Source organism: Nycticebus coucang, chromosome 10, assembly GCF_027406575.1.
Source record: "Nycticebus coucang isolate mNycCou1 chromosome 10, mNycCou1.pri, whole genome shotgun sequence".
Lineage (NCBI taxonomy): Eukaryota > Metazoa > Chordata > Mammalia > Primates > Lorisidae > Nycticebus > Nycticebus coucang.
Window position 1 is genome coordinate 110,271,062 of NC_069789.1, and position 26,935 is coordinate 110,297,996.

Sequence of the window (26,935 nt, forward strand, 5' to 3'; positions counted from 1 at the left end):
ATGTGTAATAATTTTGACAATTACACGGGTGTCTCATTTGAGAAGATTCTTCTATTTCATTTGCCTCAGAGGTTGTTTAAACAATGTGAAATAGTTGCGTATTTTTGAAACATGGTGTAAAAGATAACAATAAAAGACTAGTAAGTAAGCATGTGGCTGTATCACGGGATACGAGATGCCTCTTAGCACTGATGGCAAATGAAGTTCCCCTAGTCTCCCCCATGAGAGGTAACACGGCAGTGTTTTAGTAAATGCTTTCAGTGCAGATACATATTATCTCTCTTTATTCAGAATGGATATTCGTACACTGATTTTTATCTCATTTTTGTTTATTATTATTAAACAAAATGTCTGCCGCTTTGCAAGAAAACCTGCAACATTTAGATTTCACATGGCTCGTTCCTCTTTTCTCTGCTGTGTGTTGGAACAGATCATTTCTTACCATTAAGGACAAGCTGCTTTTGGCCACCACCTATCTTGTCTCCTGTCACCCATTTAGAGTTGACCTGTAGAGGTTTCTTTAGTCCCAATTGTACAATTAACACACGTGGTGGCATTTTGACCCAAACATTTTGAGTGTGCAAAAAATCAAAAAGTCACCAAGAAGATCCACTCTCCCAGTGAAACGGCCTGTGGGGTGGGGGTTCTTGGAGACCAGGCAGGGCTGGAGGCAGGCAAGGAGTTGGGATCAGCCTCTAGACCTTGAAGTGCAGCAGCTGTGCGTTGTTTTTGAGGCTGAGGATCAAGCGGAGAATATGAGATAGGCAAACGTTGGCTTAAACTTTCTTCTTTCTTTGATTGTCCTTGGACATCTGCCTATCTCCTGTCAAGAATGTTTGGCAGCTGTTAGCTCAGAACAACACAGTTCTGCTGCGCCAGCCGCTATCCCAGTCTTCTATACTTTAAGCCAACTAGTCTCTAGTATATGCCTGGCCTGGTACACAACTATGCTAATGCTTTAAGCTAACTAGCTTTCCATCAAGCATGGAAAGCACAGTGGGGGAGAGACTGTGTGTTTATTTTCCTCATGTGCTAATTGGCTTTAATTGTTGGCCAATTGGATTTCAAGTTCAGAAAAGAGTGGATTACACAAAGATGAGTGTTAACTTCAGACACTTTTGGGCTCTAATGGAGTAGACTTTATACAGGTTCACATGTCTCCTGGCTGTGGGGGACCAAAGGTGGACTCTGGGGCCATAAAGCTGCTTTCTTAAAATTTATACTTTTCCTCATAAGGCAAACATGAATATCTGGGACGGCTTGCCAGAATTTAGGGTGCAAACATATTTAGCAAATGTCACTTCCTTTAAGTCCCAAGTTTTTATTCTAATAGTCTTATTTTTGTCTTTAATAAATTACCATTCTGAGAAGAGAAACTGCTGAGTTAAAAACAAGTTTAAAATGGACATTTTCCTACCTAATCTGTGAGACTGATATGTCATGATAATAAAATGTAGATTTATTCCACCTGTATTCCTAACACCATCCTCATGGGTATTCATTCGTGGCAGAACAGAAGCATCAAAACTGGTCCCCTGAATCTTTGAGCTTTCCAAGGAAAGTACAAAGTCATAATAGTCAGCTGTGCAATAATATTTATTTCTTTTCATTTTCTTCTTTTCTTTCTTTCTTCCATTTTCTTAATTGAGATACAGTCTCATTCTGTCACCTTGGGTAGAGGGCCCTGGGGTAGGCCTACCTTACAGCAACCTTCAAGTCTTGGGCTCAAATGATCTTCCTGCCTCAGCTTCCCAAGTAGTTGGGAATACAGGTGCCCACCACACCACTTGGCTAGCTTTTCTATTTTTAGTAGAGATGAGTACACCTCTTGGTTGGGCTGGACTTGAACTCCTGAGCTCAGGTAATCCATCTGCCTTGGCCTCCCGGATGGCTAGAATTATAGGCATGAGCCACCATGCCCAGCACCAACTAGTTGCTATTTCAAACTAAGACCTTCTTATCTCCCTATATCTGAACTCATAAAAGGAGTAGAGAAGTGGTTACCAGGGGAATTGGCCATGGGTGAGGAGTGGAGAGATATTGGGCAAAGGAAACACACTTTAGTTGTGTAAATAAATTATGTTCTGGAGACCTCAGGCACTGTGTGGTGTTAATAGTTATAATGCACACTTAATTTCCTGGGACTAGTTTGAGTGTTATCATCACAAAAAAGGGCAACGATTGGGGGTGATGGATATGCTAATTAGCATGATTGTGGTAATCATTTTGCAATGCATGTGTGTCTCATACCTTCAGAGTGAACACTTGGCCAAATAAGAGTAATTAGTCTTCCCCCCAAGGGTAGAGCTCTCTCCCTCTAATCCCTTTGGAGATAGGCTGTATCACATTCACTTTCTGCTTGTCTTCAAGGCTATCTCTAGATACCCTGTCCTTCTCATTTTTTCCCTCCCCTCTTGACTCGGCCTCCCACTGTGCTAGGATTACAGGTGTCATCCACCGTGTCCAGCCTATTTCTCTCTTTTTGAGGCAGTGTTTCACTCTGTTGCCCAGGCCTGAGGGAAGTGGCATCTCCAAAGCCCTTTGTAGCCTGGAACTCCTTGCCCCAAGCAATCCTCCCACCTCCCAAAGTGCTGAGATTGACTTATTATTGTCTAGTTGCTCGAGCTGAGGCATCAGAAGGGCTGCACTACTCTCCACTCTGGGCATCCTTAAAGATGTGTGCAGACCCTTATGTGTAGAAGAATCAGAAATTCCCCTCCAGCTTCCTTCTCACCTAGAACCTCCCTTAGGGTGGTATGCACCATCCCTTGAGTGGTCCAAAGAGCTGAACACCTCCCAGCCATGTAGGTTTGGGCATTGTTCACTTTCCTGTTTCACCTCGCAGCTCTAGCATGGCTTACCTTGTGTGTGAGCTCCCATGAGATCCTCGCTGGTTTTCTTTGAACACTGTGAGGACCCAGTTGTCCCTTTGTGAGCAACTCTGGACAGAATCACATACGGACTTTCTGCCTGTCTTAATGTTCTATTTTATGTGCTTTTCTGTGCAGTCTTCCCACCCCCATGGTCTATGCCTTAAGTTCTGTTACACTTCACTTTCCCCTGCACTGGTTGCTTCTTGAGGACTTTCATCCCTGCCTTCTCCTTGTGGACACTTAACGCTGGAACCCACCTCCTCACTTGCCCAGTTCAGATTCCAGAAGTCGCTTCTAGGAGTTTCCAAGCCATGGCCTCTTCTGCATTTCTCAGGCCACTCAACTCTGGGTTTGAATCTTTCAAATTTCCTGAAATTGCTTTTTCTCTGATCCTAACTGAAAAACACAACCAACATGGTCCTCGTCTCTCTGCCCTGGTCCACCTATCCTCCCTCCTGAATTGTTGTTTCCCCACGAAGTCATAAGACAACACTGAAAAAAGATAATAACAATAGAAGACTCTCCATGACATGAACTCCAACACGATCGTTGGAGTGTGGGGCGTATACACTTGTAGTACTTCTCTATAGAAGGTGGTGGTTTCCCCTCAATTGACCCACCACTGTGTGGCTTCACTTTTGAGGTGATTTGGTTCTGATTTTCTTCCTACTTGGCATTTCGGTGTAAGTACTTTTACATAACATATTTCATAATCAGCCTGTGCTAATCCATTATGTTTGGAATCATTTTGCAAAGTCAGTCCTCTTACCAGATGCACGGTTTGCAAATATGTATTGAAACAGTCATGTTCTGTCTTATGAATCATCCCTTGGCCTGTTAAGCCACGTAGGATGTAAAGATGTTTTAAGAAATGTAATTGGCTGAGGCAGAGTGTTTAGAATTTGAGAGGACAGTGGCTTGAATCAAACTCGCTTGATTGTAGACTTGGCTTCAATGTTAGCAGCTGTGTGATCTTGGGCCTTATTTCTCTACACCCAGGGTCCTGAGTTAGCATTTCATCATAATCACTTACTCTCCCCAAATATGACTGCAAAAGACCTGAATGTCTTCCAAGAATCCTTGATTCCAAAAGAAGGATTTGAGTGTCACAGTTCCGGGGGCTGAGAGACAGTGACGTGCTTGTGGTCTTCACAGGCTCACATTCCTCTCACCAATGCCAGTGGTGACACAGCAGCGAGGCAGACTAAAGAGCAAGTGCTAATGCTAAGTGGTTTTAATTGACAAAAACTGCGTATCTCTATAGGGAACAATGTGGTGTGTGTACAAAGCACAGAATAATCAGATCAGGGTAACATAGCCATTGGTTCACATGTCTACTTTTTTGCAGGGAAAACTTTTGAAATTTATTTGTAGCTATTTGTAAGTATACAACACACTAATTAGACATTTGTAAGTATGCAGCACTTGAAAGTAGTAATTTGTAAGTATGTGCAGCATGCTAAAGTAGCAACTTGTAGCTATAAAACACAATGAATAGCAATTTGTAAGTAGATAATACAGTATTAAGTATAATCATCTTACAATGCAATCGATTTCCTAAGCATTTTCCTATCTGACTGGATTTTGTGTTCTTGACCAACATTTCTCCAGTCCTCCACCCCCCATCTCCAGCCCTGGTAACCACCATTCTACTCCCTGTTGCTGTGAATTTGGCTCCATATATGAGTGAGATTCCACATACAGTGAGATCATGCAGTATATTGTTTTTGTTCTTGGCTTATTTCCCTTAATATAATGTTCTCCAGACTTATCCATGTTGTCTCACGTGACAGAATTTCCTTCTTTATTTTTTGGTATGACTGAATGATATTCCACTGTGGAATATCATCGATGGGCATTTAAATTGATTGCATGCCTTGACTGTGAATGGTGTTATTCTTAATCACCATGATTTCATCCTCTTTGGATTATATATATAATACACACACACAGAAGTACACCCAGCAGTGCTATTGCTAGATCATGTGGTAGTTCTCCTCTTAACTTTTTGCAGAACTATCTCACCATTTTCCACAATGGCTGTACTAGTTTACATCTCACCAACAGTGTCCACAGTTTCTCTGATTCACTTCCTTTCCAACTCTCATAATATGTTATCCTTTTAGTGACAACCATCCCAACAGGTGCGAGGTGATATTTCACTATGGTTTTGATTTGCATTTCTCTGATGATTACAGATGTTGAGCAATTTTTCATACACCTGTTGGCCATTTACGTCTTTCAAGAAATGTCCACTCAAATCTTTGTCTATCTAAAAAAACTCATTTGTTTCTTTTGTGTTGTGTGAATCCCTTATGTATTTTAGATACGAGCTCCTTACCAGATGCATGGTTTGCGAGTATTTTCTCCCATCTTGTAGGTTTCTTGACTCTGTGTTCCTTTGAACACAATTGTTTAGTTTGTTGTGCCATTTGTTTGTTTTCTGCTTTGTTGGAAATCTAAAAAAATCTCTGCTAAGACCACTGTCAAGGAGCTTCTTTAAGTTTACTTCCAGGGTTTTTGAAGTTTAGGTCTTTAAACCATTTGGGGTTGGTTTCTGTATGTGGTCCAATTTTATTCTTTTGCATGTAAATATCCAGTTTTCCCAGCACTGGTTATTGATAAGACCCTTCCACCATGGTGTCTTGATGCTCTTGTTCACAATTAGCTGGCTGTCAATTCATAGGTTTATCTCTGGTTGTTGTATTCTGTATTTACTACTACAGCTTTGTAGCAGATTCTGAGATGGAGTAGTCCGATGCCTTCCAGCTTTATTTTACCCTGGATTACTTTGGCTGTTTGGGGTCCTCTGTGGTAACATGTAAATTCTGGGTTATTGTTTTTCTAGTTCTGTGCAGACTGTCATTATGTTTTGTCAGGGATCGCATTGAATCTGCAGATCACTTTGGATAGTATGGATGTTTGAACAAAATTCTTCCAGTCTATGAATACAGTATCTTTCCGTTTGTGTCTTCAATTTCTTTCAGCAACATTTTATAGATTTCTTTCAGAAGAAATGTGTCCGACCATTTTTCTTTTCTGTCACACATTGGAAGACCAAGAGTTGTCTGGGGCTACACATTAAACACACAAACAGTAATGAAATCTGATAAGCATGAAAAAAGGGTCCATGCATACATTTCATGATATCTGACACCACAGTTAAGAAAATAGTCCTCAAATAATGTGGCCCAAAGGCTGCTGGTTGGACATGCCTGGCTCTAGATCATTTAACTCTTTGAAATTTATTGTTAAGTTTTTTTATTTAGGATGCTGTTGTAAATAGGATTGTTCTCTTATTTTGGGATAGTTCATTAAGTGAATAGAAAACCTACTTGTATGTTTTTATGTCCTGCAACATTACTGAAGTCACTTATTCTAGCAGGTTTTTGGTGAACTCCTTTGTGTTTTCTATATGTAAGATCATCAGGGGTCTCTGAGGGTCTCGAAACCCTCAAGCTGTTCAGTAAACCTGGTCTGGTCACTCAGAAGAACTTAGCACATGGGGGCGGCGCCTGTGGCTCAGTGAGTAGGGCGCCGGCCCCATATGCCGAGGGTGGTGGGTTCAAACCCAGCCCTGGCCAAACTGCAACAACTACAACAAAAAAAAATAGCCGGGCGTTGCGGCGGGCGCCTGTAGTCCCAGCTGCTCGGGAGGCTGAGGCAAGAGAATCATGTAAGCCCAAGAGCTGGAGGTTACTGTGAGCCGTGTGACGCCACAGCACTCTACCGGGGGCAGTAAACTGAGACTCTGTCTCTACAAAAAAAAAAGAACTTAGAATGTGGTCCTGCTAAGTTAAAGTGGCCTAGGAGGAGTGGAAAATGAAATGGCCAGGCTCCAAGGCAGAAGAAAGGAATACTTTTTGTTTTTATTTAAACAAAGCATGGAGAAGCATAGACTTTTCCAGAGAGATGGGAAAAGGGTCTCCGTCAGGAGTGAGAGACCCTGACCCCCAAACAATACACTGGTGCTAAGTACTTCATCCTAGATCCCCTACAATTACCTGCGGCAGTTTTTCACTGGTTCCCCAAGGTCCTTGGGTATTCTTCCTTATTTCTTATTGGTCACGGGTTACCTTAGCTACTGCATGTGCCCCAGTTCCCCTGACGTGTTAACATTAACAATACCTGTTATTTCCAGGTAATTGTTTGGTGGTGACTGATAGTCTTGTGATATGTGTGGCACCTTCTGTGTGCTCCATTCTGTAACTGTGACCATTATTGCAACCTGGAAACTGCACTTTGTGGAGAACAGGACGTACGTGATCAACCAAGTCACAAGGTCCCTGAAACTCAATGTTTGCTGCACGGCCCTTTTTAACTTCTTTAGCTAAAGGCCAGACTTTTCTCCTACTTCCCTATAGCCCCTCTTTGTTTGTGATCAAGGGTCATGTCTACAAAAAGACACTTCTTTCTATCAGATTTGGATGCCTTATATATGCTTTCTCTTCCCTGCTCTGACAGTTAGAACTTACGCCCTCTCACCACCTCTCTTGACATCTTTGTCTTACTACTGATAGTAGAGAAACGGTTTCAGTTTTCACCATAGAGCATTACCCTAGCTGACTTGTCATATGTATGGCCTTTATTGTGTTGAGGTCCATTCCTCTTGTTCCTCATTTGAGGGTTTTATCATAAAATGGTATTATTATATATTTTGTCAAATGTTATTAAAGCATCTACTGAGATGATCATAAGATGACCATGTATTTTGTTTTTGTTTTTTTTTAAACAGAGTCTCACTCTGTCACTCAGGCTAGACTTAAAGTGGCATCAGCATAGATGACAGCAAGGGATCCTCCTGCCCCAACCTCCTGAGTACCTAGGACTGTAGCTGCCTGCATTGATGCATGGCTACATTTTATATTTTTAGTAGAGACACATTCCTCAGGGGATTCTCCCAGCTCAGACTCCCAGAATGGTAGGAATACAGGCATGGCTTTGATTAGGGCCCACAGTGAAAGAAGCCTTTGCAACAAGTGCAGGCAGCAGACAGCCTGAAACCTGTTACCAGCAGGTGCAAAGCTTGGTGTCTGTAGCAGATGAGGTTCCTTCACAGAACGTTTGGCAGTAAACTGTAGATGAATTGGCAACACAGACATTTAAGACTCTGAAGCTGGATGGTGCCATTTCTGTAGAGAACACTTCTCCATTAGTGACACTGCTACTAGGCTGCAGTAGAGTCTGAACCCTTGGTTGGTCTCGAACAGGCAGGTTACCCTGTGACATGAGCTGTCCATCATGAACTGGGTGTGGACTGACCAACCAAATAGCCCACTGTGCAGGCCCAGCTGCTCCCATCCTCAAATGATAGTGCTTTATATGAGATTTGGCAGGCTGAATGATGACTTCACAAACATGTCCACGTCCTGATCTTCAGAACCCATGGACATGGTACCATGATTAACTTCAGGATCATGCGGTAGGGAAACGATCCTGGAACATCCAGTTAGGCTCAATGTAATCACACGAGGACCTTATAAATGAAAGAAGGAGGCAGGAGGGTGAGAGTCAGAGAAGAGAAGACACAAGCGGACGTTAGAATAATGGGCTTGCTGGCTTTGAGGATGGAGGGGTGGGAATCAAGCAATGCAGGAAGCCTGTAGATGCTTGAGATGATGTAAGAGAACGACAGACAATAGTCCAAGGAGATGCATTTTGGACCTCTGACATCCAGAACTGTTAGATAATTACCCTGTGTAATTTCAAGCCTCTAAACTTGTACTATTGCTCAGAGTAGCAAAAGAGAGCCCCCACACTGAGTATCAGCTTTATGATATTCTGAGCTCCATAAACTCCGGGTTTCCTTAAATTTGGTCAGTAATGTATTTCCATGGTCACATATGTTGCACAACTCAGTAAATATGTGTTGATGCTTGGGCAGGGTGGAGTTGAGACCAGGAAGACAATGACCAATGATCAGAGGAGACCCCATTTCTGTGTGAAATGTCTGCAGAGAGCCTGATGTACACCCCAGTCTTCAGGCAATCAGCACCAGGCTTCTGAAAGAAAGGACAGTTCCTCTTCCTGAGGGACGGATGTTGTAACAACCCATGATGGGGAGGCCCAAACCTTCACCATGCCCACACCCTGTGTGTCTGTCTGTCCTGCAGGCACCCTGGTCTCTTCCATCTACATAGCCTGGGCCAGTGGGAGGAGACGCCATGACTCCCATCCTCACAGCCCTGCTCTGCCTTGGTGAGATGTGAGGAGGGGCGGGGAGGCCCTGGTCTGGGAGGGATGCCACCTCACAGCCAGGCAGTGCTCTACAGGAGATCCCAGGGACTCGGGAAGCTCCTGGGGATCAGGGGATGTGCTCAGCCTTCCGGGGACAAATCTCTGACAGGGAATTCTCTTCCAGGGTTGAGTCTGGCCTCCAGTACCTGTGTACAAGCAAGTGAGTCTGCCCCACCTGCCCTAGGTCCCAAATGGGAAGAAGGGGACACCTGTGGGCAGCTGGGGATGGGAGACACCATCTCTGGGCTGACTGGGAGGGACATCTGAAGGGTCCTGATCTGAGATCTGGGATCTTAGAGGTGACAAGGTCTTGGGACCCAGCCTCTGATTTCCTTCCAGGGCCCCTCCCCAAACTCACCCTCTGGGCTGAGCCAGAATCTATGCTAACTCAGGGTTGCCCAGTGGCCATCTAGTGTGAGGGAACTCAGGGTGCCCAGGAGTACTAACTGGATAAAGAAGGACACTTAGAACCTTGAGACAGACAGAAACCATTGGAGCCTAGGTACAAGGCAAGTTCAACATCCCATCCATGACAAAGCACCATGATATCATTGTCATTACTATAGCTCTGCTGGGTAGGTTAGTGAGCCCCCTGAAGCTCGTGGTGACAGGTGTGAGGACACTTGAGGGTCCCAGCCCCAGGCTCTGCCCTCAGTAAAGCAATCTGTTCATTTTTTGAGACTCCAACAATTTCACTGGGAGCCTTGCTTCTAGCAAGCCCCAGGTGGGAGGGTGGGGTGAGGAAGCCAGGGCTCTAGAGCCAGAGACCCTGAAAGCGAGAGGCAGTGACACCTGCAGGGCTAGCACAGGACACTGAAGAGGTGGCAGGAACCAGCACCTGTAGCTCACGGCCTGTCCTTCCCCCCAGGTGTGTCTAGGAAGCCCTCCCTCCTCGCCCTGCAGGGCACTATCCTGACCTTTGGACAGAGCCTGACCCTCCAGTGTCGCTCTGATGTCAGCTACGACAGATTTACTCTGTCCCAGGAGGGGGGACTTGTCCTCACCCAGAGCCCTGTTTGGCAGCCCCAGCCTGGGCTCTCTCAGGCCAACTTCTCCCTGGGCCCTGTGAGGGGCTCCCACGGGGGTCAGTACAGATGCTATGGCGGATACAACCTCTCCTCGGAGTGGTCAGCCCCCAGTGACCCCCTGGACATCCTGATCTCAGGTGAGGAGCCCAGCGTGTTCAGTCAGGGACTCAGACTCTGCACAGTCCTTGTGGGGTGGGGAGAGAGGAGAGGGTGATGGCTGAGGGGAGTTGGGGGACCCAGGGAGGGAGAGGGACAGAGACACGGAGGTAGATGGGGAGGAGACTCAAACACATGGAGACGGACATTGAAGGTGTTCAGAGAGAGGCCCAGGGAGCTATCACCTCAGAAAAAGGTAGGGGGCCTCCCTCACCCCTCCTTCCACTCTCTCTAGGACAGCTCTTTTACAGCCCCTTCATCTCGGTGCAGCCGGGCCCCACGGTGGCCTCAGGAGAAAATGTGACCTTTGTGTGCCAGTCACAGAGCCCGACAGCCACTTTCTTTCTGGCCAAGCACGGGGCAGTCAATCCCCCACTGCGCCTCACATCAAAGCCCGGAGATGGACAGTACCAGGCTGAATTCTCCATGGGTCCTGTGACCTCAGCCCATGGAGGGACTTACAGATGCTATGGCTCTGGCCCACGCTCCCTCTACCTATTGTCACTGCCCAGTCGCTCCCAGGAGCTCATGGTCTTAGGTGAGCACCCCTGACCCTGCCCTCTCTGAGCTCAAAGGGTCAGCTCAGAGTCTTGCCCCAGGAAAGCCATGGGGTGGGATGGAGTGAGAGGCTCTGGGCGAGGGTCGACCAGGGGGCTCACCCCTCAGAGGGAGGAGGCCAAGAGGGTCTTCCAGGTGTCCCACCCCCTCCCCTGTCACCTGCATTGGGGAGACAACAGGCAGGTGCAGGGAGGGTCTTCAGGCCACAGGGCAGATACAGGGGGAGAGTTTGAGTGAGGGTGGGAGCTCCAGGGGTAGCAGCACCCCCGACACCCTCCCTGTGTTAATTCCAAGGACCTAGTGTGCAGCCTAGCACCCCACTCATGGATCCGACTTCAACAGCTGGTGAGTCCCAGGGTTATCTTGGCTCAGAAAGAGCAGGTTCTCCCCTGCAACAGGGGAGCCCCAGCCCCTCACCCTGTTATTGTCCTTCCCAGGATTTTCCATGCACCCCAGCCTCCCATTCACAGAGGCGACCTCAACAGCTGGTGAGTATCAGGGATATCTCAGCTCACTAGGAATGCAGCACCACCCCCCACCCCAGGGGAACCCCAGCCCCTCACCCTGTTATTGTACTCATTCTCAGGACCCTCTCTGTACCCTAGACCCCCACCCACATATGTGACCTCAACAGCTGGTGAGTCCCAGGGTTATCTTGGCTCAGAAAGAGCAGGTTCTCCCCTCCAACAGGGGAGCCCCAGCCCCTCACTCTGTTATTGTCCTTCCCAGGATCCTCCATGCACCCCAGCGTCCCATCCACAGAGGCGACCTCAACAGCTGGTGAGTATCAGGGATATCTCAGCTCACTAGGAATGCAGCACCACCCCCCACCCCAGGGGAGCCCCACCATCTACCCTGTTATTGTCCTTATTCCCAGGACACTCTGCATCCCAGCCCTCCACCCACAGATCTGACCTCAATAGTTAGTGGGTCCCAGGGGTATCTTGGCTCAGAAGGAGCACAGTCCTGCCACCCTATGGGAATCCCAGCCACTCCCCCTATTATTGTCCCTATTCCCAGGACTGTCCATGCACCCTAGACCCCCACCCACAGATCTGACCTCAACAGCTGGTGAGTCCCAGGGGTATCTCGATTCATAAGGAGAAGAGTCTCTCCTCCAACAGGGGAGACCCAGCCCCTCACCCTGTTGTTGCTCTTATTCCCAGGACCCTTGGCACACCCTGGCCCCCCACCCACAGATCTGACCTCAACAGCTGGTTGGTCCTTGGGGGTATCTTGGCTCAGAAAGAGCACAGTTTCCCCTCCCCCAGAGCAGCCTCAGCCTCTCACCTTGTTATTGTCCTTATTCCTTCACCCTCTGTACACCCCAGCCCTCCACCCCCAGGGCCCACCTCAGCACCTGGTGGGTCACTGCAGTATCTTGTTTCACAGGGAGCAAGGCCTCCCCCAGGGAAGTTCTAAATCTCTCAGGATCTCCCTCCTCTCAAATGTTCAAGGGTGGGCTGTGTACAGGAGGGGGCTGGGAGTCAGGCAGAAATTTGGGGGGATCCTAGGCTCCCAAGAGTGCTAAGGCTGTCTGGTGAGGACGGAGGGTCTAGGCAGGGGAGAAGTGGGGCCAAGCCTGAGGGAGGGGCCAGCTGTAGTGGGGAGTAGACAGTCCTAGCCCCTCAGCTCCCTGTACTGACCCATGAGGTCGAAGGATAACCCCTTACCCCATGGGGTCAGGCTCCAGAGTGGCAAATGAAGGGTTCTAAGTTGGAGGCTGTAGGCCCACGGAAGGCAGGGCTGAGTTAAGCCATCAGTTCAGGTTCCTCTGGGAACAGAGACATGGATAATCCCTTCCCAGCTGGGCCTCAGTTTCTCCAGGTGTGAAAAGGACAGGCCTGCCCCAAGGAAAAGCTCCTTCCAGGTCTGGCTCCTGCTGTGACTTCCTGAGAGAGGAGGCCCCAGAGAAGCCTCCAGGATCAGGCCAGATAGTGACCTCTCCCATCTGTCACATTGGCCCGGTGCAGGGCAGGGAGCAGGGCTGTGGTGTGGGGCATGCAGCTCCACATGTCTCTTCAGCTCAGGGTCAGCTCTTGGGCAGGAAACTGGGCTGCAAGTCAGCCTCTAGCATCATTTCCCAGCTCTGCCACCTCCTGGCTGGGTGCTCTGAGGCAGGAAAGTCACCTCTCTGGGCCTCAGTTTCGTCCGCTGTGAAATATGGGGGTCCCATGTGGCACAATGTGTGAGGGCTAGAGGTGATGATGCAAATCCCCTGCATGCACCTGCACACGGTAGGTGCTCAGTTAATGACACCATTCTTTACTCCTGAAGTCACTCCTGCCCAAGGCCTGGGAAGGTTCTTGGAGGTTCTGATTGGGGTGTCAGCGGCCTTCATCTTGTTGCTCTTCCTCGCTGTCTTCCTCCTATGCTGGTTTCAGGGAAAAAGAGGTCATTGGGTGAGTAGGAAAGGGGGACCTGGGGTGGCAGGGTGGGCTGAGGCACAAGCCACAGAGAGGCCAAACAGATGGGTCAGGGTAGAAAAGCTGCTCCAGTGTTTCCACACTAGGACGCTCTGGAAAGTGCGGATGCAGCACACATCTGTGGAGCTGATCAGGGTCCTGTAGTATGTGCAGCATCTGTACAGGGGCGTCCCCAGGTTCCTGTCCCCTTGAACTCCTGTGCAGGGCCGGGCTTCTAACTTTATGAGGCTGAGACTCTGTCTGTTGCTTCCTAGTCCAGAGATAGGCTGATCCCCAATGACCCACAGGTACTGTGGACCTGGACCCCCAGGACAGAGGCCTGCAAAAGAGGTAATTCTGCCTGAAGACCCCAGACTACACCTGCCCACAGCCCCCTTACTGCTCCTCACACTCTGTGTCCTCCCTCAGGTCCAGTCCAGCTGCTGATGTTCAAGAAGAAAACCACTGTGAAAGGAAGGGGACCTTTGTGGGGAGATGGGGATACTTAGGGGGGAGATGGGAACCCTGGGGGGGGAAAGGAGCCATGAAGGTTCAGTATAAGGGGGGAGGAGAAAGTGGCAAGGGTTTGGAGCTCAGGAGGAGGTGGTCTGACCCCCCCCACTGGGGACCACAGGGAACATCATAGGTGTTCCCTGAATCCCATGGCCCCATCTCAGGACAGGGCAGGGGACAGTGGGCTGAGAGGTCCCAGGGGATAAACCCCTCATTCTGCCTCAGCAGATCCTTTCATGAAAGACTTGCAGCCTGAAGACAGGATGGAGTTGGAGAGTCAGGTGAGACCCCTGTCCCTGTCCAGGGCTCCAAAGGCATCCTGTTATCACATTTAATACTGAGGCCACTCCCTGTCCTCCCTTCTATCAGCTTAGCACGGTCCTATGGTGGACCCCTTCCTCCGCCTGCTGTGACCTCACTGCCCCCTGGTTTTCTGTACCCTCAGGGCCCCTCCTTTCCAGATCCCCACCTTCTGTCTGATGTCTGGGTGTCAGAGAGCACCTCCAGGCCTCAGAGACTACATGAATCACTGAAACACCTGAGTCCCCCACTCCCCTTCATCCCTTTATCCTGCAGTGTCCATGGGGAGCTCCCCCTTGATTGGGCTGGGGGGGGGGGCTGCAGCCACAGCAGGAAGCACAGCTGCCCCACCCTCCCTGCACTCACGTGTCAGGAGACAATGAGCAGTTACATGCATGGCATCCTGAGTGCAAAATGCCATGATGGAAATAAAGGGAGAAAAGGGCAGAGTGTGTGGGGAGGGAGACCTGTCTGGGCTAGGAGGGGAGGGCTGTCTGATCAGGCATCCCCTGAGAAGGAGCGTGGAAGGAGAGGACACCCAGTGCCCGAGCACCTGCGGCAGAGGAAACTTGGCAGGAGGATGGGCCTGCAGCTGGAGCCAAATAAGCAGGGGAAGGGTGTGTGGACAAGAGGTCAGACTGCAGGAAGGAAGCAGCCAGGCCCTCCCAGGTCTTAGGAAGTCCCTGGAGAGTCTGTCAGGAAAGTGACATAATCGGTCACTCTGGAAACAGTGTGTAAACTTCACTAAGAGGTGTCAAGTGGCATCAAGAAGACCCTGTCACTGTCTCTCCAGCAGATCCCACATGACATGGACCCCCAGGGAGTGATGCAGTCCTAAGTGAACCACTCTACAGTCAGGTAGAGAGAGGCCTCCCCTCCTTTCCCACTGTCCAGGGCATTCCTGACATGTAGGACAGACAGGTGGAAGGTAATAGGCAGGTGGGTCTTTCCTTCCCAGGCCTCTAGGCCTCCCCCCACCCAACAACCCACCTTCCCTCTCACTCACCCCTGCTGCAGGCTGCTGCATCTGACAACCCCCGGATGTGACCTACACCCAGGTGCACAGCTTGAACCTCAGGCAAGAGACACCTGAACCTCCTCTGTCCCAGGAAGGAGACGCTCCTGCAGAGCCCAGCCTCTACACTGCTCAGGCTGTCAACTAGCCCAGGAGGGACTCAGACCCCACATGCTACATGGAGGGAGACTCAGGGACCAGGAAGGCCCAGGGACTGCCCTGGTGGACACTAACAAGAGAACCCCAGCCTGGACCCCTAACAAGACCAACAGGATGGAGCTGAAAGACATCCTTCTTAGTAAAGTACTCAAGAATGAAAAATAAAAGTATCCAATGTACTCAATATTATTATAAAGCCAATATAAAAACACTCTCTTACAAATGATAAGATAAAAATATAGTCTAACAAGGGGGAGAGGAGGGAGGGAAAGGGGGAAGGTGTTTGATGGGAGGAGGGATGGCATTTGACAGGATCTCAATTAATGTGCACAATGCAAGGGCATATTTCTAAACAAGTAAGAGTAAACTGTAAATGTCTTACCACGAAAAATAAGTAAGTGAGGTGATTATAATAATCAGTTTTGTTTAAGCATCTCATATTGTATATCAAATCATCACATTGTACCCCATACATGCATACAGTTATGATTTAATAAAAAATTTTTTTTAAATAAAAATAAAAAATTAGTGTTCTTCAGAATAAAAAAATTACCACCAGGTGGTGCAGTGATCTTTTGGGATTCACCTATTCTGCATCAGATATAAATAATACCCATGTCTGCATTTTGGAAATAAAAACTTCTCAATAATTAATGTGTTAAATGAGAAAATCAAAATACAAGTGATTGAACTATGAAATCGAAAAACTAAGAATCATGAATGAATAGATTAGGAAAAACATCTAAAAAACAATGGCTTTGGTTATTATTTCAAGAAATTAGAAAGAAAGTTACGAATTTTCCAGAAGAAAGTATTAGGAAGGGAATAATAACAAGAGGCATGCAGAGCTACTACTGAGTGCCCGGAAACAGGGAGGTGGCTCATATTAGTAATTCCAGCTACTCAGGAGTCTGACCCAGGAGGACCAGTTGAATATAGGAGTTGACACCAGCCTGGGTTACATAGCAAGCTCCCAATTTCAAAAAACAATTTTAATGGAAAATTCAATAAAGCCAAATAAATTTATTTATTTTTTGAGATAGTCTCAGTAGGTTGCTCTGGGTACAGTGCCATGGCATCATCATCGCTTACAGAAATCTCAAACTCCTGGGTTCAAACAATCCTCCCGCCTCAAAAATTAAATGCAACAAATTCAAAAATAGACAAATGGGGGAGGGCACTGGTACTTTTTGAGACAGATGTCGGCCACAGGAGAGAACGTGACCCTGCTGTGTCATCCATGGAGCCTGATGGACACTTTCCTTCTGATCAAGGAGGGAGCAGCCAATTCACCCTGCATCTTAGATCAAAGTCCAGAGCTAGGCAGGTCCTGGCTGAATTCTCCATGAGTCCTGTGACCGCAGTCCATGGGGAGCCTCGAGTGCTATGGCTTACACAGCCCCTCCCCCTACCTGTTCTTACTGCCCAGTGCCCCCCTGTAATTCATGGTCTCAGGTGAGGACCCCCAACCCTGTGGTCTCTGAACTCAGAGGGCCCTGCCCCCAGAGGAGCTCTGGGACAATTAGGAATGAGGAAATGAAGGGGGTGGTCCCAGGCAAGAGTTGGGGCATGAGAGAAGGAAACAGAGGGGACCCATCGCCCTTGGGCACCCTCCCTTGAAGTCTCAGTCAGGGTGAAGGGCAGGGAAGGTAGGATGAGATGTGTGTGAACCTCAAAGGAAAGCGACAAGACAGAGGCCCCACCTACCCACCTGCTGATGTCTTTATCTCAGAATCAGATCGTCTGGGTGTCCCAGCCCCTCACCACCAGGTCCTGATGCCATGAGTGATGAAAACCATTATCCTGATCCCAGAGACACTTCCAGACACATCTGAGTCCTATTATATATACATATATATGCATATATTTACATATATATATTTATATATACACATTTGAGACAGAGGTTTGCTTTGTCGCCCTCAGTGGAGTGCCGTGGCATCATAGTTCACTCAAGCTCTTGGGCTCAAGAGGTCCTCTTGCCTCAGCCTCCCGAGTAGCTGGGACTACAGGCACCCAATACAATGCCTAGCTATTTTTAGAGATGGGGGTCTGGCTCTAGTTCAGGCTGGTCCCAAACCTGTGAGCTCAGGCAATCCACATGCCTCAGGCTCCCAGAGTGCTAGGATTACAGGTGTGAGCCACTATGCCCAGCCCTCCTATTCCCAATATTGAGGAGAGGAGTCTGCTCCCCAAAGTAGCAGGGAGGATGGTGGACATTTACTGTGGGGTCCATGTGGCTTCTGAAGCTCTGAGGATGGAGCAGCCCTGACCTCTGTGTGGGTCAGAGGGGAGGAAGGTGTCCAAGTTCTAGGCAGGAAGGAGGGGCCCGAGTTGAAAGGGAGAAGGACCAAGTCTGCCTTCTCCCTGAGTAGGACCCCAGGAGTCATCTCCACTCAGTAGGGAGACAGGAGCAGGGAAGGCACAGGGCAGGCGCTTAGTCTGGAAGTCAGGTGGGAGGGGTCCAGGAGGGGCAGAGTCTGTATTGGCTCCGCCTCCCCTTGGGAGCAGGAACTTCTGAGAAAGTCTTGGCCCTTCCTGCCCTGGGTTCCTGTCTGAATGAGGGGGAGCTGCCTAGGGGTGACCTCAGAAAACCCTCCTTTCTGACTCCCGAGGGCATCTGGGATGTAGCTCACCCTATACCTGCTCCCGTCTCCAGCCCTCTCTGGGCCTGACCTGCTTCTCCCATAACTGACACTTGTCAGGGTTAAAAAGCTGGGGGAAACATGGACAGGTGCATAAGGTTTTTATCCTTCAGATCTGAAATTTCTGCTTTGTAAGAGGAAGCCAAAATATTATGAAACAGCAAAGATTTACAGAACTCCACTGGTCAGGATCTCTCATGCCTCACATGGCATCTGCCTGTTTACTGAATCCACACCCCTCACAGCCCTGCCTGACTCCCAGGCCCCTGCCCTGTCCGGGAGGATGTGTGGTGAGGAGGACGAGCATAGACCAGGTCAGCAGAGTGGGGTGTCTAGGCCTGATTGGAGACAGGAAGTTCTGGGGCAGAGGAGGAGGACAGGCTGGTGACTTAGGGAGAGGACAGGCGGACCCTCCCGAACAGCTCTTATTTCTCATTTCCAAGAGCCTCTAGGATGGAGTCCCTCACCCACACCTGCGGGGTCCCTGAGTCCTCTCAGGACAGGACAGGAGGGATCTGACAGTGGTGAGGAGTCTCCAGATACACCAGATAGTCCTTCAGACAGGGGGTCCCCAGGCTGTGGATGTCACTAGGGATGCCCCGCCCTGTGCTCACCTGGTGGCCTCTGTGCTCAGGGCACACCTGAGAGTAAGGAGGGGCCTGCACCTGCTCACTGAGCCGTTTCTGCTCCTCATCTTCTCTGACATTTGTCTAATGTTGCTCTCTCTTTTTCTGAAACTTTTAAAGCAAAAATTCAATAAATAAGTTTATAATTTTAATTTATGTGATAAGGATTTATGATTTCAAAATAAATAATTCTAATCCCATTTTTACTGGGACTTGATTTAATTTATTCATTTGCTTTGCAAAATAATTTCTTATTAATGTCAAGTATTCCTGTCTTAACATTTAAAATGGACGTTTATTAGTGAATTTAAGAAATATTCTTGAAATTTTATTCATAAGATTGTGTACATTCATTCAAATGTAAAGAATTATTCAACTACTTTAAAGATTTATAAGAGAGATTTGGTTCCTTTATATTTTCAAAGAAGAGTTATATATAGATAAGAAAACTATTGATTTGGCTATATTCATTTATTTCACATTAACTTATGCAAATTAATTTTATTATTGATCTTCTCTAATTTACTGATAAAATTTCTATAAACCAAAAGAAAATAGAAATTTATCTTCATTATTTTTAAGTGGCATGCCAATATTTCTCACTTCAACTAATAATGAGTACACATATTTATGTAAGATTATATAACTTACATGTGAATATACATGTGCATGTATCTCCAAGTGTATACACTCCTGTTCACCCATATGTTTTTGATGTGGTCTGTTTCTACATGATTGTTATTGATCTTCCCACCTAGATTAATTTTTTTTTTTTTGAGACAGAGTCTCAGCAGGTCACTCTTGGTAGGGTGCCATGGTATCATAGCTCACAGCAACCTCCACCTCTTGGGCTTAAGCGATTCTCTTGCCTCAGCCTCCCAAGTAGCTGGGACTACAGGTGCCTGCCGCAGTTGTCATTGTTTGGCAGGCTGGGGCTGGGTTTAAACCTGCCATCTCCAGTGTATGTGGCCGGCGCCCTAGCCACTGAGCTATAGGGGCTGAGCCAGATTAATTTTTATTAAAGCTTATTATTTGATAAGCCTGCGATACCTTACCTGTTGGGGATGATGCTCTGGTAATGGGAGGCTGTGTGTACCCGCAGTGTGGTGAAGTCTTTCCCTTTGGATGTGCACTCAGCTCTGTGGTTGTGGATCACAAGACAGTTCTACATTTAGCATTTTGAAATGTGTCCACCCTGCTGTCCACGGTGACTGTCCTCAGGTACACTCCCACAAACACTGTACGAGTGCTTCCCTGCCAACATCAGCCCTTTTCTTTTCTTTTTGGTAATAGCCATACTACAGCTGCCCACCACAACACCCGGCTATTTTTTTGTTGCAGTTACCATTGTTGTTTAGCAGGCCAGGGCCGGGCTCGAACCCGCCAGCCTCAGTGTATGTGGTTGATGCCGTAACCTCTGTGCTATGGGGGCCAAGCCTGATGATAGCAATTGTAACTGGAGAATGATCCTTTTCTACTTTATTACCTTTCTTTCATCAATTTAGGGATCTTGGATTGAAGCATGGTGCTGAAAGCCACAGGCTTGCACTGAAGAGCAAACAAAATGTCTCTTGATGTGTTATAATGAACAGTGTGGGGTGGGCACTGTGCTCTCCTCACCGCATGCCCTTCACCTGCCTAATCACTTTAACCTTTATTCAATCAGAGATGGAGGTACTACCTGGATGAGAAAATGGGCACCATCACAGAACGTACCACTGAATATTTTAAAGCGCCTGATGAGTTTCTGTTCCTACTATATTCAAAGACTCTGAATTGTAAAGGGAGACAGCAATAAGACGAGGGCGCTACTTTAGAGTGGGACTCAACCCCATCAGACAAGAGACTCAGGGTCACACAGAGCTGAGGTCCAGATGTAACAACACTCAGTGTCCCCTGTCTCTTCTTGGATGACACAGAGGACAAAATCAGAGAAAGGCAGATGGGTGCAGGTGGTGCTCGTCTGGGGTTCAGGTTTTTCCTGACTCCATTTCCAGATGGAAACTTCCCAGACTCTTGACCTTGGAGAAGAGACCCAGTCTCAGTTAGACTTGGTGCCATCATTTTTTTTTTTTTGTAGAGACAGAGTCTCACTGTACCGCCCTCGGTAGAGTGCCGTGGGGTCACACGGCTCACAGCAACCTCCAGCTCTTGGGCTTACGCGATTCTCTTGCCTCAGCCTCCCGAGCAGCTGGGACTACAGGCACCCGCCACAACGCCCGGCTATTTTTTTGTTGCAGTTTGGCCGAGGCTAGGTTTGAACCCACCACCCTCGGCATATGGGGCCGGCGCCCTACTCACTGAGCCACAGGCGCCGCCCGGTGCCATTATCTTTAAAGTGACGATGCTATTTGTTATTTTTCTTTTCAGAATATAAAAGTATAAGTTTATTTTATATTAGAAAAAGGGAAGAGAGTTGGGGGAAGAGTAAGGGAGAGAAAAGAGAGCAGAGAGCAGGGAGTTAGAGAAGGGAAGATGGGTGGGGGAGAGAAATGGAGCCAGAGAATGGCATGGCATCCCCAGGAAAGGACAAAATCATATCAGCCCTGAGCTCCAGTGTGACCTCAGTGTGAAAATGCTATTTGGATCAGCTTTCCTCTAGTTAAAAAAAAAAAATCTTTTTCTCACTAATGATTCACGCTTATTGATCATATTTGCCTTAATGGTCTCTTTAAGGCAATCTGGGCTTTTTAAAATTATGTGCCTCAAAATACATCCAGCCTCTATAATTGCACAATTCTAAATTTGCTTCTGTACCTTCACATACTGTATTTATGACACTAGAACTTTTCCCTCATTCTCAGATTCTGAGTTAGTTTCCTATGACTCTGGTCACAAAGATTCACAAACTAGGTGGCTTAAAACAATATACATTCTCTTGCAGTGCTGGAGGCAGCACCACGACCTCACTGCCCTTCCCTACCCTGGTGAGCTCTGGGGACAGAGGAGGGATACAGTCCCCGCCCCACTCCCAGGTGATGGAGAGAGCCCAGGTCATTTTTCCAGCCAAGCAAAATGAGCGATCAGGTTCATTGATCAAAGTTCTTCCCACTGGGAGGATTTCACATCATCACTGTCCTTCAGAGATGTCCCCAAAAGGGGCCAAGATGCCTTAGCTGTCCACCGTGGGTGGTGCCTGCACATCACACAGAACCATCCGATAATCAGCCGCGAGCCTTAGCTTCCTCTGTCAGCTGATGACAGGGAAACCCCCACAGTAACCCTCACACCACAGGTTGAAGACACACCATGGGGATTCAGATAGCTGTTGGGTCTAGTTGCAGGATAAGTTTGAGAATCCACCTAATCCACAAGGAGACAGACATAAGCTTTTTAAGGTCTACTAACCACGTGACCTTCATAAGGCCTTACTGGGACTGGAGGTCACAGTGATGAATTGTGTCTCCTGGAATCAGAGTCAGTTCAGAATCAGTGGGCAGCAGTACCCAATATGTCTGATAATCTCCATTCCCGAATGCACAGTTACCCTGATAAAATGTCATAGGTCATTTAGGGAAGATTGAAAAAACATTAGTGTAAATTCTTGGCAGTGTAGCACCAGCTGTGTCCTCAAGAGGACCTGGGCCTTCCCATTCATGGGAAGGGATTCTGCATCTATAAAGTGGCTAAAGTCTAGGAATTATTTGAGGGACAGCGGTTTTCTGTTTTTATAATGCAGGATAGATTTTTTTCTCACATCACCTAGAAATTTTCTGCTTACCCAGATCAGTGAGAATTCAGTGATCTTATCTGTCTGTTTGCCTTGGTGGAACACCACACTCAGCTAGCCAACACCAGAGGTCTGCAGGAGTCAGGCCATGACAGCGTTCACAGCCACCTTGCCTTGGGTGGTTGAGTTCTGCCACTTGACCCTGACGCTCTGGGATTGAATTAGCCCCATGGCCTTCAGGTTTCCTAGTTGAGTGTTTGCAGTTTCCACTGTAAGGTTCTCACCCACGGGGAAGAGCAACAGTGATCTCTGTAGCAATACCTGGGCACCATCATAAATTTATCCTGTCAATATTGTTAAAAGGTAAGTATAGATCTTCCAGTGTGGCTGAGTAGATCTTAATCAATAAATCCTCTATAACATTGCGATCTCCCTAAGTCTTCAAATCTTTTCCTCTAGAGTAAACCAAAGCAGGCCTGGCTTTTTCCTTGTATTTACTGTGGACCAGCTTTTACTCCACGGTTCTGTCAATCAACCAGACACACTGCAGAACCATTTCTACCCCCAGAGATGCTCCTTTCACTGCAGAGTTTCAGCTTAGTGGCCCCAAATCATACTTTTAGCCTGACTCAACTTTGTGTTCCTTCCACCATTAACCCACACCAGTAATATTCATTCTCACACTTGATCCTGAAATTTCTGGGTGGATAACATAGAAAAGTAAGTGGTTACTTTGGAGCCTAGCACATGCCCTCAGGTTACCCTTATATCTCAAACTCATGAGCTCAAGCAATCCACCCGCCTGGGCCTCCCGACTATTTAGCCTTTAAATGGATGAAATTATGATTGACATCTGATACCCATGGATGAAACTTGATGTTACCCTAACTGAAAGAAACCTGTCATAAAATGACCAAAACTATATGACTCTCCTTCTATGGACGTATCTCCAACGGTCAAACCCATAGAAGAGGGAGTAGAATATTGGTTACCAGGGGATGACTGGAAGGAAAATGGGGAGTTGTTGTTTAATGGGTATAGAGTTTCAGTTGAGGAAGAGGAAAAAGATTTGGACATGGCTGGGGGTGATGGCCACACACCAGCGTGAGTCTATCTCACACTACTGAGGTGGACACTTCAAACTAGAACCGGCACAGCACACAGCTGATTTCCTGAACAGGGTTGCAGTTTCCCGTCTGGTCCCAGATGGCTCCTGTGAATCTCCAAGTACCACAGAGACTCTGTTGCAATGATCTGCTCAGATGACCCTACTGACCTTCCTAGACTTCAGTTGCTGACCTTGAGGCTGGGCTATGTAGGGGCAGCTGGGAGCCGAGCCAGTTCTCTGAGTCCCGATTTACATTGCGCTTCAAGAAATAGTTGTAAACACCTCACATCTGGTGGCCCCGACTGGGTCTGGGGGTGCACAGGTCCCCCAGACCCTGTCTCTGTCTTCACAGTTGTTTAAAGCTGAGTGGGGCAAGCAGGCCTACAAAGGAGGTGTCGGGGTTTTCTTTTCTTCTTATTGTCCATGAAGGGCTTATTCGACAATCATTGACTATATTCAAGGTATGCGTGATGATGACTTCACATACACATACAGTACATTGTGCGATGGTTGTGGCAATAAAATTCATTAGCACATCTACCCCACGCACACTCTCAATTAGATCTAAATGTCTTCATCTTAGGACTTAGAGCGGGTGTCAGCGTTTCCGATGGAGTGTGTGTGTCTGGGATGCACGAGGGAGGGGCCGGGGACAGGTGCAGATGGGAGAAGGCAGAGAGCGGACCCCACCTGCCCACAGCTACACACACCTGCATGGGAGCACGCGCTCACATGCACAGACACACACACACACACACACACACACACACACACACGCGCACGTGCTCTCATACACCACAGAAGAGCCTGAGACCCCTGTGGGCCGGGATGTGTCTGTTGTTTCTGCTTCACTTGAATAGTCAGAGGTGCTCTCCCCACTCAGACTAAAACCAAAACTTACCCTGCAGGACATGAGAAGGTGAGAATACCCCATTTCCCTTAATTAGTGTGGGTGTCTTCAAAAAATAATCATAATAACAAGCCTGCCATGGGCAGATCTCTGGAGGGACCCTGCCTGGACAGAACTGCTAATGGAGACGCACAGCTAAACATCTCAGTGTGACACGCAATGTAGACAATAATTGGTTGTCAAATTTTAAAAAGAATAAAAATAAAATAAAGGAACCAACCAGAAAGAGGCAGCTTTTTAAAAAATGTTATTATATATTAGAAAAAATACTTTTTAGGAAGACTTCAACAGAAACTCTACCAGTTTATACTCTGGGACAATTTCTTTTTTTTCTTTTTTGTAGAGGCAGTGTCTCACTTTATTGCCCTCGGTAGAGTGCTGTGGCGTCACACAGCTCACAGCAACCTCCAACTCCTGGGCTTAGGCGATTCTCCTGCCTCAGCCTCCCGAGTAGCTAGGACTACAGGCGTCCACCACAACACCCGGCTATTTTTTTGTTGCAGTTTGGCAGAGGCTGGGCTTGAATCCACCACCCTCGGTATATGGGGCCGGCACCTTAGCGACTGAGCCACAGGCACCGCCCTCCAGGACAATTTCTATTTAGTTCTATTCACACATTTATACCTGCCATCCTGATATAAACCCTTCACAGAATATGTTATTTTTTCCTATTTTTCTTCAAGAAACTAGGAACTGAGACCTGAATTAACTTGTACAAGTTCGGCCAGGTCTCAGGGGTGGGGGCTTTAGGCCTGGATGGGACCCTCATCCCCCTATTCTGAACATGGACTGGCTGCAGCTCACAGTTCTGGGAGGTTTCTGTCCTGGCCCAAAGAGGGTGGGTTCCTGGTCATCTTGCCTTATTTCAATTTGTACTGACATTTAATTTTCCATTTGTACTCAAGGTCGATTTCCCCAGGGACCTGCTTCCTTACCCCATATTATTCATCTGTGCTTCCTCTGTTACATTATGACTGAATTGATGTTTTTCACTTAGGATACATTCCCATGCTACCTGGACATAATCCAAGCAGGGAAGGCTGGAGTTCCCTGCAGGGTCCCAGAGCTACTGCACCATGGTCCCACCTCCCCACCCTGGGGTCCCAGCCCCACACACGCTTCTTCTACACCTTCCTCCAGCTCTGTCATTTTTCAACTGTCCATCTCTGCAGCACCCTTCTCAGCGTTCTTGCAGGCACAGAGGTCAGTACCTGTGGCCTTCACTTGGGATGCCCCCTCAGGATACACTGAGAGCTCCAGCCATTAGACGTGGCTGTCACTGTGTCCCCTACTGTGTCCATCTTGCTGCACAATGAGGGTGACTTTCTCCTCTGCCCGCCTTCAGAGAGTGTGTATTTACAGGATACCCTCCATCCCCTTAACAGGTTGGCTTCCAGGAGAAACCAGGTCTCCAAACAAAAGCTCCAAGTCCGTGCAATCTCTGTCAAGTGCCTGTGTCACCTCTTAACAACCTGTGTCCTGAACCTGGACCCAAAATGAATCCAAGGCATTTTCATTTTTCCTGTTCCCCGAACAAAAAGACGATTATGTCACTTCTTGGCACTTTCAGCCCACTGCTGTGCCTGGCTCCCTATTTTTTTCCTACTCATCAACCACTTTATAAACTTCTTATAGACTCTAACCCAGGCCAGGGCCATTGGCTCACTCCTGTAATCCCAGCACTTGGGAGGCTGAGGTGGGTGGATTGCCTGAGCTCATGAGTTTGAAACCAGCCTGAGCAAGGGCAAGTCCCCCATCTCTAAAAAACAGATGAGTGTTGTGGTGGGCTCCTGAAGTTCTAGGTAGCTGGACAAGAGAATTGCTTAAGTCCAAGAGTTTGAGGGTGTGGTGAGCTGTGATTGCCACAGTACTCTATGGAGGGCAACAAAGTGAGACTCTGTCTCCAAAAAAGAAAGGGAACCTAACCCAGATGCCGCTGTTTATTGCACCTCTGAACCTCAACACTTCTTTGAGAAAATCAAGCATCAGTCCCTCCTGGCCCGTATTCTGGGCCATCCCAACTATAACTTGTACCTTTTCCTGCTCATGACAGAGAAGGGACTGGCCTTGGCATCCTCACTTAGAGCCGCGGTGGACACCAAACCCCACTGGCTACTGGAGTCAACAGCACTGTCCAGCAGCCTGGGGCTTCTCCTGCCCACATGCAGATAAGCCGTCTACACTCCAGGAGAGATGGTGAAAACCCGGCTGTAGACTCTCCCCTCGCAGGGCGTGTCCCTCATCTGCTGGAGCCCTTCTCAGCCCCCCTCACTCAGGACTCCGATACTTGCCTCACCCACTGTGACCTCCTTTCTTTTTCCCCTCCCCTTCACCCCAACTTCCTGCAGTAGCCTCAGCCCAGTCACCTCGCTCTCTATCTCCAGTGATGACCAAGACTGTGTGGGTCTCACAGTCCCACTTCCGATGCCTGGAGTGGACTCCATGAGACTCACAGTCCTGTCCAGACTATGACGGGTTCCTGATGGATCTCACTTCAGGGACCTCACAGGCTGCTACCAGACAGCTCATGCTGTCACTTTCCTTCACAGTGTGACACAGTCAGGCCCTGGGGTTAAGTTCGCCCCACAGGCTGACCTCCACACCCTAACCAGTGCTGCCCCCTTCTGGCCAAGGGCAAGACACCCGGCATGGAGAGGATAGTGGCTCTGCCTTCATAGCTCCTCACGACACTGGGGTGCTCTGGAAACAGCAAGGCCATCTGGACTCCTGCT